General features: G+C 49.5%; 1 protein-coding gene across 2 annotated transcripts in view; it reads right to left on the bottom strand.

Moving 5' to 3' along the window:
- EXOC6B (exocyst complex component 6B) overlaps positions 1–12,414 on the bottom strand; it is a 333,967-nt gene that overhangs the window by 247,947 nt on the left and 73,606 nt on the right. The window lies entirely within an intron of this gene.

Raw genomic sequence — 12,414 nt, 5'->3', positions numbered from 1 at the left:
ATCTTTCAACTCTGGCTGAACCATTGGAACTGTCAACGCCAGCACGCTGCCAACCAGAGGAAAGGTTGTGGGGTCAGAGCTGAAAACAAGCCTCCTCAAGGCTGGAGAGCCAGGAGAACGGTATGGGGTGTTTGTTTATACTGCTGTCTGCTTAGAAGGAAAACTCCCAAAGCACTTGTTTTATGGCTTAGCAGAACTACAAACAGCATTAAAAGGGGCTGGGGGGTGAAAAATAAAAGGTTAGCAATGGAAAGGAGCATCAGCATCCACCAACTCCCCTCTGGAAGGTGGAGAAGGACAAAGCTGTTTGCACCTTGTAACCAGCAGCATCCTTCCAGCCCCACCAGAGCCAGGAGCTCCTTATCTCCAATCCCAGACGTCATCGGCTTCTCCTGCTGCCCCCCACATCAGTGCTTCTGCCTGCAGTGATGGATGGCACACATCAAGCTCACCACAAGCAAACACTGCAAGAGTAGGACAAGTTAGGAAAGGCAGGAGTTGTTAGCACTGATTAGGATCTCAAGAGAAGTGGAAGAGGACAGACAGATGCAGCAGTTTCAGATCTCTCCACGGGAGCACTTTCCAAACAGTTCCTAGCAGGATCAATGCAACTGTGTGAAATCCTGCCCTGAAACAAGCATCATAGAGAAGATCCCATTACAATGGAAGCCTGTACATGGACACCCTGCTCATTGCTCCCTTTCTGTAGCCTCTTCCCTGCAGCATGCACCAGCTGATGGGCAGGTCCCTGTGCTCAGCAGCAGGACCACAACCTCCCGGTTGGCCTCAGACACTTGGCTCTCACCCGGCAGGATGGTGCAATGCTCCCACTCAATTCCCACACCACAGAAAGCAAAGGGAGACACTTCAGAAGAGCACTGAGCTGTGTTGGTCTTCCCTATACAAGCAGAGACAGGGGAACTGGAGCAGATGAATCTTGCAAATGAAGGCACACATCTCCCTACAGCTTCTTGCAGAGGCTGGGAGGTTAAAAAGCAGCCTTACAAGGCACAGGGGGAGGCAAGGCGATGCTTTCACCATAGCCAAGTAATTGCCAAGCCAAGGAATTTATTCATCAGCCTCTCAAGCTAAACTGCTGCTGCTGTGGCTTTCCCACTCAATTCTCACTGATGGCAGAAGTTACAAGTGATGGGGAAAAGCTCAAAGCCAGAATCCACAGCAAGCTCAGACAACCATCAGACACAGCAGAGAGCTCTGGGAAGCTGACTGCAAGAGAAAAACAGAAGCCTGCATTTAGAGAAACTGCAAGCAGGGCTCTTGAGGGTGAATTAACTCAGAGCTGCAATCTGAACTGTGTTTCTGAGATTAGGCTAAAAATTAGGGCCATTGGAAACCAAAGCAGCCACGTTTATGCTCCCTGTTCCTATGTTTTCCACCCTAAAACAGGGTCCCACACAGCACCAAGCAGGACCACAGGCAGCTGATGCTGTCTGACTGCTGAAGTGAGCTACAGCCAGAAAAACCAGGTACAGCTGAGCATCCACATGCCTCAGATACTCTGCAAGCTTTCAGCTCATCTTCTGCCCTCTCCTTGAAAGGCCTGAAAGCATAAGGAGGACAGGAGACACACGTAAAGCCATGCTAACAGGAGAAGGCACAAGCAGGCTGCTGCACCCCTTCTTTCAGCACCACATGCTGCAGGTTTCTTAAGGTAAGAAGGTCCCATAGGCATCCCTGCCCCAGTGTGACTATCCTCTGCCTTGCACACACCCCCTCTACGTGCTGTGTGGGTGCTTGGCCAAGTGCCTGCTCCAAGACGTGCCATCCACTTGTAAGACAATCAGGACTTGACAAGAAATAGACATAAAACTAACACCACATGGCAGAGACTCACTAAACACTTCCCTCAGGATCTCGTGCCAGATAAGTGAGATGGGCTGACAAGCTGCTGCTCCTGAATTACACAGAGCCCAGTGGTTTCCATCCATCCCAGTTACACAAACCACTGCAGCTCCCAGTCAATGCCACAGCCTTACAACTGTCACTTTCCCTCTCCTGTCACAAGGAAAAACCATTTTCCTTTGTAGCATCCAGGCACACTACAGGCGTGCCATTTCTTCTCCAGAATCCAGTGTGGTGGGATCTCTCTGAAGACCACAGCAACCACACATGATACTTCTACCTCCACCCTTTCAGAGGACCCAGCACAAGTGACAAATGCTTCCAACCACAGAGCTAAAGCACCTTATGGGTCCTCTACTTCAACTTCTGCTGCAGAAAGTGGCTGTCTCTTACCCAAAAGAGCTTTTTGGTTTCTCACAACCATAAAACACGAACAATGCTATCATTGGACTCTCAGGTTGCAGCAACACGCTCAGATTGGAGCAGATGGAGACTCCTGAAGTCCCACAAACACTGATGGTGTGGCTGAGGCATCCCCTCTCTGTTCACCAACAGGAACCTGTCCAACTCCAGAGAGAGAGAGATAGGGAAGAGAAGCAAAGCTGAGCTGTGCTGGTGTAAGTGAAGTGTATTTTCACCCACAAACGAAAGCTGTTCTAAATTTGGTATATATACGAATTAGAAGAATATGTCAAGAGGCTTAAATGATCTGAGCCTGTCAGCAGAACTTTGTGCTTTTAAAGAACAAAAAGTAGATGTGAAGGAAGTCTTGGGCTGGTGATTTCTGCACAAGCTGGTTTGCAGTTTCTACAGGAGTGTCATGCAAAGGGCACGCTGCACGAGGCCTCTCCCTGAAAACTAAACCATTGTACCTCTACTGTAAAAAAATACAGCCCTACTAATACCAACCCATTTTCATCTCATTAGCAACCCGGAGAACAGAGCTCCCTGGTGACCTGACATCGTTTCATACAAGCCATTCCCTTCCCTGTCACTTCTGAATCAGTCACAGCCCATCAGCTGCAAAGCGACGGCTGGTACTTCAAAAGCTCCCTAGAAATCAGGCAGCGATGACGTTCCCCTTAAGGGCTGTTTTGTGACTGGCAACCTGCTGCAAGAGGCATTTTCCTTCTTGTGAATAAGAAATATGAAATCTTGCTTGCCTGGACAAAAAGCCACCATTCAAAAATAAATGGGCATTGGCTATTGTCAAGAACGGGTGCTGGGACTAAAAGGGCTGCAGCACTCACAAGCAATGCATAGCAGCATGGTGGGGGTTGGAAGGGACCTTTAGAGATCATCCAGTCTAAACCCCTGCCAAAGTAGATCCCACTTAGATCAAGTCACACCAGAATGTGTCCAAGTGGGTTTGGAAACCTCCTGAGAAGGAGCCTCCACACTCTCCCTGGGCAGCCTGGGCCAGGGCTCCCTCATCTCAACAACAAAGAAGTCTTTCCTTAAGTTTAAGTGAAGCATTTTGTGTTCCAGCTTCTTTCCATTACCCCTTGTCCTGTCACTGGACAATACAGAAAAAAAAAGGGCTGCCCCATCCTTTTGACAAACACCTTTTAAATACTTGTAAGTATTAATAAGATCCCCCCTCAGTCTCCCCTTCTCCAGGCCGAACAGCTCCAGTTCCAGCCTTTCCTCCTCACACACACGTTCCATCCCTTCAGTATCTTGGTGTCCCTGCACTGGCCTCTCTCCAGCACTTCCCTGTCCCTCTGGAGCTGGGGAGCCCAGAACTGGACACAGGACCCCAGATGAGGCCTCAGCAGGGCAGAGCATAAAGGGACCAGAACCTCCCTGGCCCTGCTGCCCACACTCTTCTTGGTGCATCCCAAATGAAGATCAGGTACATGCACAACAAGGCAACGTTTTCACAGCAGCACTAATGATTTGCCACATCCACAAACTGTTTGGCATCTTCAGGGGTAGGTGCATGAAGATTTCTACATGACTGTGGTACACCAGGGGTACCCAGACTCCCAAAACCTCCTCAGCTTCTGTTTCACGACACAGGAGTATTCACCAGCTGGAGAAAGAACAGAGAGACCAAACCACTCCATGTGCAGCATGGGAATCCGTTACCAAAACCACCCAAGGAATTCTTTAAGAGGGAAAATAAGGAAAAGTCAGTTAAAAGGTTTATTAGCAGCTACATTACAATTAGTGTGAGACATCCAAATGAAAACTGAAGTATTCCTCATCCTGGACAGCAGCATGGTGATGGGAGCAGTTCCCAGCACTTTTTGAGCGAGCCTTATTTCCATCACCTCTCCCGACACGCTGTCCTGTCCAGACCCCCGTGCTCCTCCACATCCTTTCCCACACATGGTAAGGCCAAAACAGGCGCACAACCCAGTTTATTAGTCTGAGGTCTATCCGTGCTGTCTCACCTCCAAAGCTGGCACGTCCGCGGGAGACCGGAGCACCAGGCAGCACCTTCCTTTAAACAACTTCACAGTCTACATAATTAAAACCAGTAAGAAGCAAGAGCAGTGAAAATTACAGCTCTGAACGCCTGCAGTCCAGGGGTGAATAAAAGAGAGTTTAACAGCACCACTTTTCCCAGCTACAATGCAATAAGCCTAACAGCAATTACTAATGGCTCAAAAGGAGGAGCGAGGGGTGCTCATGCCTCAACTTGGCACCACGCTCACCAAAGCCTTCTGATTAACTTCACCCCTCACAACGGTTGGGAGATAAAGGATTTCTTTCCCGAAATGTCTCTGGATCTCAAGCATTTATAAAAGGGTCTAAAAGGCAACCACACAAAAAGCTTATCCAGCATATGGTTGCCCTGCAGTTAAACTCTGGATTTTATGATGCAGCCATGTCCACAGAACATGCTGGATATGCTGCTGGGGAGAGCGCGGTCCCTGCGGCCGTTAGTCATACGTGTGCTGAAATAAGAAAGGTCCATGATTTAGCAGTTTCATTTTTGAGGTCATAAAAAGAATTCAGAGGAATACCCATTTATTAATAAAGTTCCTATGGAGTATAAATTTTAAATGCAGACTTAAAGGCACAGAGTTCCTCTTAAACAAACAGAGAAACCTTCCCCAGAAAGCCCAGGAACGTTAGAATAAAAAGTTCTTTTATGATAATAAGCACATTTGCACTCAAATTATGTGATGTGGGAAGAAGGAGAGTTAAAGCACAAGGAAGTACAAAGACCTCAAACAACGTGCACCGGGGAACTGAAACATGCTTACATCTGCACATACCCCTATCACCACCTCCCCAGCGTGGCCCATACGCGCTGCTGGCCTCCAGTCCACCCCTGCAGACGTCCTCGGCGATGCCTTCAGCTGCTTTTCCCATCAAGCAGCTGCCCCATCTACCCCAACCCAAGATGCTAAACCCCAACTTGTCCGGCTGCCACGGCCTCTCCGTTCCCACGCCCGCCGGGAAGCTGAGGGATCACATTTAACCTCAAGCTCCTGGCTTGACAATTCACTTCAGGAGCCTACTTCAAAAAAACACTTCCAGTTCTCAAAAATCATTCAACATCTCTTCCTCCTCCCTCTTCTTTCCTCTGTCTTCATCCCTTCAGCAAGCAACAGAGCATCCTACAGCCATAAGAGACCTCAGTGGGTACCACTTCAGTTCCCACAAGTGAGCTCCTGCCTCAACGTGCAAAGCAGGAGACAGAAGACCACGCTGGCTCTGGCTACACAGAGTGGGGATGTCTCACATCTCACCTTCAAAACCCACCACTACTGCTGCTGAGTCAAGGAAAGAAGCAGGTAGACTGAGTTAAATGCAGACGCTTCCACCAGGATTTGTCTCAGAAAGTTTCCACATTAAACAGCGAGTGTCAAGCAATTAGTGCAGTCGCCACCGAGATGGCGTTCAACACGCTGCTGAGAAAACAGTTTTCGGGGCCAAGTCTTAATGAAAAAGCAGTGAGTTCGTACAGATTTGTGTGTAACTTTAATCCACTGCAAAACAAAAACCTCCTATCAAGCTTTCTCAAGTAAATGTGCAAGGAGGTTAAGCAAAGGATGCTGAGGATAAGCGACCAAGAGGAGTCACTGCTGTTTACCCATCTCTTTCTTGACAGGGGGGAAGAGGATGGGTGTAAAGGCATTATCAGTGAGGGTGATGGAGTAACAGAACAGGCTGCCCAGAGGGGTTGTGGAGTCTCCTTCCTTGGAGATCCTCAAGACCCAACTGGACACGTTCCTGTGTGACCTGATCTAGGTTGACCTGCTTCTGCAGAGGGGTTGGACTGGATCATCTCTAAAGGTCCCTTCCAACCCCCACCATTCTATGATTCTGACAAGAAACAAGATGCTCGAAGGCACCTCAGAGCCCACAGAAGTCTAACAGAAAAACCTCTCTTCAATAACCAGAAGATATTAATGATTCTTCCACTGGGCCACAGCAACCCACTCCACCCAGACTGGTTTGTGAGTCTCCTCTCCAAAAAGCATGCAAGTCGAGACTGTGACTTTTAATCTAAACAGCCCCAGAAGATGCATTTCCTCTCATAATACTTTAATATAACAAGTAGACAAGCAGCAGTATCAAAGATTAAGAAGGTCTCGTTACTGAATTTTACTAGAAAATAAGTTCCTGCTTTACAAACCTGCCCAGAAGGGGAAAACACCATCCCCTTATCCCCACTCTCTTGTGTAAATAGTCACCGCATACCCAGCCACCAGACTGACCTTTTCAAAAGGCTCTCCTGCCAGCATCCAAGACTATAAAATTTCCTTGCTTTTAATAAACAACATTATTTTTCCTTGTTGTGCTTGTTAAAGAAAACCTCTGGAATAAGAGACACTGCTTAAACCAGCGGGAAGCTGAGATCTAAGAGTGCTTTTGGAAGTCCCCGGGCACGGTGATAAAGCACAGCCCCCGCAGAGCAAGAGGATGGAGGGATCTTCCAAACACCCTGTGTAAGCCCAGACTTGGCACTAGCAGATGCAGCCCACGTGGCAGGGGGAGACAGAGTCTTCCACGGGGCTCCCGTGACCTTTGGAGAACAACTGACACCCAGCAGAAGGCCATTCCCTGCACAGCACATCCAGAGAAAGGCAGCGAAATCAAATCTACTCCAAAGCACGAGTATACAAAGCAAAAACAATTTCCATATGCACTGCAGAAGATTACAGAAAGTTTAAAAAATGTCAGGGATGAGGATAATTAAGAACATAAAATGCATTCTAAAATATTTCTCGGGGCCATCAAAAGGCCACCAGGCAGTATCTGGAGGCTGAGAGAATGCCCTTCCATCCCCTGTCACGCAGGGAACCGCCTGCTCGCGTGGCTTGGAGTGCTGGGCATGTGTTTGCACTTAAAACGAAGCACAGGGAGAGGAGAGGATTTCCCAGCAATGCTCAAATGCTACATCTCTGCTTATCACCATCACTTCAAATAAACTGCCTGACAGAACATCCTTGTGTTTTTGCAGCTCAGGAGGCTCCTGAGCGTGTGGAGCAGGTGCCAGCACTGGCACAGCCTCTGAGGGATGTAGTTCCTCCCAGGGGGCTTCTCACTGCCACTAAGGGCACAGGGATCAGCCTCACTTTGCATTTCTGGAGGGGCACCAGCAGTAAAGCAATACCTCACAACTAAGGTGTGTTTGCTGTGACATGCAGCCTTTGTAACCCAAGCTCTCTGCTGCTTTCCACACTGCCTGATTGCTCCCCTTCGCCCACCTTGATTCTGCAAACTCCTGAAGGCATCCCCATATTTCTCACGTGCTTCTGGGGCTCACACCATCAGCCTGAAGCTGCCTGCTACCCCCATGACCAGTAACCACAGACCCTCTATTGCCCTCCTATCATCTCTTTAGACAAATCCTTAAAGAGGTCAACAGGATAAACTTCAGAGAAGGGCAGAGACACGAAGTGAACATTGCTTGGCGGGGTCACAGAATGGCTGAGGTTTAAAGGAAATGGTTTAAATGGTTTAAAGACTTTTAAACTCATGGAATCCAACTGTTTTCCCAGCAGTGCCATGGCCACCACTAACCCACATCCCTCAGCCACAGCTCCAAGGCTTTGGGATCCCTCCAGGGATGGGGACTCCACCACTGAACCACCCCTGAGGCCGGTTCCTCTTGTCCTGTCACTTGTAGCTTGCACATGAGCCAGCTTTTTCTTCCAAATGCAAGCTTTCCATTTAGTCTTTGAAGTAAAGAATACATGGCAGCACTTTTATTACAACACCAGGGTATTCAAAATCACTCTAAAACCCAGAAACCACCGGTAGACACCGAGGACTCATCGTCAACACGGAGCTATTTCTCTGCATTCCTAGTAAAAAAAATGGACATTGGGATTCGGTTACAGTTGGAAGAACAAACCAGCAGCTCAGAACAAACGAAGCTTGCATCCTCAAACCAATCACCATAAATCCAGGGAACTCAAGGTCAGAATTAAATTTAAATCCAGACATACCTAAAATATTGAAGCACGCAGCTGGGTGCTCAACAGCCTGAGCCTGGCCCTGTAATCATGCAGCACAGCATCCCAGCAGCCACAGGGAATGCCTATTAGCAGCTGTCATCTCCAGTCCAAGTAATTGAGAGGTGGGGGAGGGAGGGGGGTGGGATATAAATCTCCTCCTCAACTCCTCATGCATGAGATCTCTTTTCTTTCTACGGCCAACTGCGTTTTGATCCCGTGCTACTGAAAATGTCTGTGCTGGATATCGGAACGGCAGCAGCTGCACGTAGCCATGTGGTATTTAGGCACCTCTGTCCAGGGCACTTGCAGGCAGGAGAGGCCGTGTTGAACAGCAGAGGGGGTGAGCAGGATGCCACGTGAGCGGTGCTCAGTCAGCTCTGACCTGTAGGAACGGAGTGTGAAGGGAGGGAAATCATCCAAACCCTGGATCTGAATCACTGATTTCAGACACAGAGCAGCTGTTAATCCACGCTCTGAAGTGCTTCATCTTCTCCAGCTGCCCATCAGAAGTGTATTCCTACCCAGATGCAGCATTTCAGTTGTGCATGTCATTGTGTAATGTTTAGTTTCATCTTTTAACTGGACAGACGTGCTCACGTCAAACTGATGTTCTCTGCCACTGTGGGAAAATACACTTACACAAACCTCATGGAATGGTTGAGGCTGGAAGAGGCCTTTAAGCTCACTGAGTCCAACCATTCCCTCAGCACTGCCATGGCTGCCATTGACTCATGTCCCTCAGCCACAGCTCCATGGCTTTGGGATCCCTCCAGGGATGGGGACTCCACCATGGCCCTGGGCAGCTTGGGATAGTGCTGGACAGTCCTTTATGGGAAGAAGTTGTTCTTCATCGCTAATCTCAACCTCCCCTGGCACAACTGGAGGCCATTTCTTCTTGTCCTGTTACGTGTAGCTTGGGAGCAGAGACCAACCATCCTTGGCCACAGTCTCCTGTCACAGAGTGCTCCTGTGTCCCCTCAGCCTCCTCTTCTCCAGGCTCAACACCCCCATTCCCTCAGCCCCTCCCCAGCCCCTTGTGCTCCAGCCCCTTCCCCAGCTCTGTGCTCGGCTCTGGCCACGCTGCAGCCCCTCAGTGTCCCTGTGGCAGTGAGTGAGGGGCCCAGCACTGACACAGCCCTGGAGCTGCAGCCTCCCCAGGGCCCAGCACAGGAGGACGGTCACTTCCTCACACTGTACTGCTCAGAAGTGACACAGACACCAATATCTGTTGGCAAGAAGAGTATATGTAACCTTGAACCCAAAGCATCACCAAAACACCAACCCATTCAGACTGGTACTAGACTATCAATTATTAACTATAAGCTTTGGCAGTGTGTCCATGTGGTGCTAAAGAGAAAACACTGGTTTGCCTCTGTGTGAAAAGCAGGATCAGCATTTTGTCTGTCCTGACAAACTCCATGGGGATGGTGAATCTTTGGCCTCCTGTGTAGCAGCACTCACAGCACTTGCCCTGGATGCTTCTCACGAGGCACCATCCTAGAGCGACCTCCCCCGCACGCCGTGCGTGCTTCAGACATGAAGCTAGATAATAAACCCACAGACCGGATATCAGCACGTGTTAATGAGATGTAATTCGCTCCTGGCAAGCACAGAATTCAGACCTTTAAAAACAACACCAACAAAAACAAAACACACACAGCAGGTTCACAGGGCCAGAGTCCAAAAGGAGTTCAAACGCACAGAGCTGCTTTCATCTGCTCCAGCGCCGCCTAATTAAGAACAATCTTTGGAAGGCAGCAAATTCCCCCAGAACCATAGGTAATAAAACTCAGATTTTTAAGAGGAGGAGAGGGAAGGAGTCAATGAGAGCTCATCACTGGTACAGACAACCTGCAAGGTTGTTGTGCTCGCTGCGAGATCCCTCCCGTTCCCGCGCCTGGCTGACCCCCCGCAACGTCTCACTTGACTTCACCCCACCACGGGTTTCCTCTGCAGGAGAGAGGGGCCAGCGAGCTCCCCGAGCGCTGGCCAGAAACGCAGCGATGGCTCCGAGCACTCCCAGACAGATCCTTCTGATTATCACTGAATGAAATTTTCAGCTCTTGTCATCGTCAGCCTCAGATTTGTAACGTTACGAAAACATCATTTCCTTTCCCCATTGTAGCGAGCCCTCTGCCGCTCCCGCTGCTCAAATCAAACTGTTTCAAAAGAATTTATATGATGCTAATTTAAACCGAATGTATTTAGCTGCCAATCGCAGTTCCCTGACTCTCCCAGGCCTCCTGCCAGCTCTGCTCTGCTCCACAGCGGCTATCAATCACGGCCAACAGACCGAGGCATAAAGACCCAGCGACTCAAGAAGCGGATCTGGGTATTTCTGGCAGTGGAAACCCTGCCCTTTGCTTTTGGCAGGAGGATGGGAAGTGACCCCAACGCAACGGGAGGCTCTGAAAGCTTCAGCCTCTCATCACTTCTTGTCAGTGTGTTAGCTCGGGGTGTTTTCTGCAAGGATGAAACTTGCACGTTGCTCGAATCAAGAAGAGTGTGGGCAGCAGGGCCAGGGAGGTTGTGCTGCCCCTCTGCTCTGCCAGAGCTGCTGAGGCCTCATCTGGAGTCCTGTGTCCAGTTCTGGGCTCCCCAGCTCCAGAGGGACAGGAAAGTGCTGGAGAGAGGCCAGTGCAGGGACACCAAGATGCTGAGGGGACTGGAGCATCTTCCTGATGAGGAAAGGCTGCGGGACCTGGGGCTGTTCAGTCTGGAGAAGAGGAGACTGAGGGGGGAGCTCATTAATAGTTACAAATATCTCACTGGTGGGTGTCAGGAGCTTGGGGCAGCACTTTTATATGTTGTATCCAACAGGATGATGGGGTGATGGGAGGAAGCTCAAACACAAAAAGTTCCATTGAAACATAGGGAGAAACTGTGTCAGTGTTTGAGTGAGGGAGCCCTGGCACAGGCTGCCCAGGGAGGGTGTGGAGGCTCCTTCCTTGGAGGTCTTCAAGACCCACCTGGATATGTTCCTATGCAACCTGTTCTAGGTGGGATCTGCTTTGTCAGGGGGTTGGACTGTGTGATCTCTAGAGGGTCCTTCTCACCCCCACCATTTCAGGGACTCTTTGAGAGGCTATCCAGAGCTGAAGGACAAATAACAAACTTAAGGGAAGCTCAAAGCAGTGGCAGTTGAAATAAACACTGAGGGATAAAAGGTGAAGAGTAGAGAAAACATGTAAGGAAAGGAGAGGAAAAAAATCGGTGGGAATTGTTAGGAGAAGAAAGAAACTGCTCTATCAGGCTCCATGACTGGATGCCCAGGTCACAGCATCCTTTCTGCACATTCAGCTCTGTTGCACAACACAAGGCTAATTGGTTAATTCTCCCAAAACACTGGGAAGAGGTTGAGAAGACAGTAAGGCAGCAGATAGACTATAAAGCAAGTAACAGAAATCCTCAAGTTGAAGCATTTTACTGAATGGATGGTGTTTATAAGAGAAAATTGAGCTTGTCTGTAGCTTTACCCATAAATAATCATAGAATCATAGAATGGTGGGGGTTGGAAGGGAACTTTAGAGCTCATCCAGTCCAACCCCCTGCAGAAGCAGCTTCACCTAGATCAGTTTGCATAGGAACACGTCCAGGTGGGTCTTGAAGACCTCCAAAACCCCTCTGGGCAGCCTGGGCCAGGGCCCCCTCACCTGAACAGTGAAATAGTTTTTTCTTATGTTTAAGTGGAACTTTTTGTGTTCCAGCTTCATCCCATCACCCCTTGTCCTGTTACTAGATACAATAGGAAAAAGTGCTGCCCCAACCTCCTGACACCCACCAGTGAGATATTTGTAACTATTAATGAGATCCCCCCTCAGTCTCCTCTTCTCCAGCCTGAACAGCCCCAGGTCCCACAGCCTTTCCTCGTATGAAAGATGCTCCAGTCCCCTCAGCATCTTGGTGTCCCTGCACTGGCCTCTCTCCAGCACTTCCCTGTCCCTCTGGAGCTGAGGAGCCCAGAACTGGACACAGGACTCCAGATGAGGCCTCAGCAGCTGTGGCAGAGCAGAGGGGCAGCACAACCTCCCTGGCCCTGCTGCCCACACTCTCCTCAATGCCCCCAGGCTGCCATTGGCTTCTTGCCCACGAGCCCACGTTGCTGCTCATGGGCAGTTGATTCTCC

The sequence above is a fragment of the Colius striatus genome, chromosome 3 (assembly GCF_028858725.1).
Source record: "Colius striatus isolate bColStr4 chromosome 3, bColStr4.1.hap1, whole genome shotgun sequence".
NCBI classification, from domain to species: Eukaryota; Metazoa; Chordata; class Aves; order Coliiformes; family Coliidae; genus Colius; species Colius striatus.
This window is presented reverse-complemented; position numbering and strand designations above follow the sequence as displayed.